This window comes from Palaemon carinicauda, chromosome 5, assembly GCF_036898095.1.
Source record: "Palaemon carinicauda isolate YSFRI2023 chromosome 5, ASM3689809v2, whole genome shotgun sequence".
NCBI classification, from domain to species: domain Eukaryota; kingdom Metazoa; phylum Arthropoda; class Malacostraca; order Decapoda; family Palaemonidae; genus Palaemon; species Palaemon carinicauda.
Window position 1 is genome coordinate 106,883,824 of NC_090729.1, and position 1,216 is coordinate 106,885,039.

The following is a 1,216-nucleotide window of genomic DNA, read 5'->3' on the forward strand; positions in this document are numbered from 1 at the left end:
AAGGGGTGATCTCTGAGATGCTGCGGTATCCCACTGAATAAAAGTACAGCATTTACATGAAAAATGAGGTTGGAATCTCCTTAGATTTTGTTGATCAGGTGTCGGCCAGACTATTCTAGGCCCTTCACGGAGAGTGGGCCCACCCAAGGCCGTCTCGAATCACTAGAGACGGCCTTGGACCACCACGGAAAATACTTGGCCCTCCACAGATTTGGGCCCACCAGGACAGCAAGTGGTTCTCAGTTCTCGAGCAAGTTAGATGTATCCCATTACAAGGCGGTATTGTGTCAGCCTTCTCGACGTATAAAGGGAGATGTGCTTTCCCTCTCAGCTTTGCGCAGTGGCAGTATCGTAACCAATGAGGGCTAACCGAGGTGTGATTATTGCTCGTTGAAACTTTCCCTTTCCCGGCTGCTAATTGGTCCTGATGTACTTCATTCCGTTTGTGGTATGCAGCAATCAGACTAGCAGCAGGGAACACAAGACCACCCCATTTGGGGGTATGTCGGATCGTGGGTCCATTGAGACCTGGGTGCTCGGTGTCTAAAGCAAGAAGAAAGCAGGCTACCTGCTTGTAGGTTTTTTATAGGCCTACAGCTACAGCTACAATATAGGGGGATAAGATAGTTGGGCAGGGGAGGGGAGGGGGGAGTTAGTATTGTAAGGATTGGAGGGGATAGTGTTAAAGTGAAGTACAGTGGGAGATGAAAAGATTGGGGCAGACCCAATAGCTTTCTGTTGTTTGTTTTTGCTGTGACATCATGCCTTGTGGACTCCTAGGAGGTGAGAATTTTGTCAGCCTCCAAAGGACTTGTGTATTCATGTTAATTCCTTTTCTGGGGCTTGTTTATCTATTTATGTCTGTCTACTTTTGTTTTATTGGTTAATTCTAATACTCCGAATTTGGTTAATCCTGAGCTATGCAAGGAGCTATCCTTTTCCACCAGGAATGCTCGTTTTGTGTGCCTGTCATTTCCTCACTTGTTATTGCAAATTCTGGGTAAATGTTTTTGAGTCTTTCCCAGGCTTGTGTGGCTCTTCTGTGGTATCTGACGTTTACTTGTTCGAGATTGTGTATTTTGTGGAGTGTTTCGTTGAGTTCATTTGTGTCATTATCATTGTTAGTCTATGTATGTGTCTTAAGTTTCCATTTTGGAATTTTTGTAAGGTTTACATTTTTGTTTGAGCCACTGTGCATGCTGGTGCTATTGGATAT

General features: G+C 44.8%; 1 pseudogene; it reads left to right on the forward strand.

The window, feature by feature from the left end:
- Positions 1-329: 329 nt before the first annotated feature.
- On the forward strand, positions 330-437 carry LOC137641723 (U4 spliceosomal RNA; annotated as a pseudogene).
- The last annotated feature ends 779 nt before the right edge of the window (positions 438-1,216 follow it).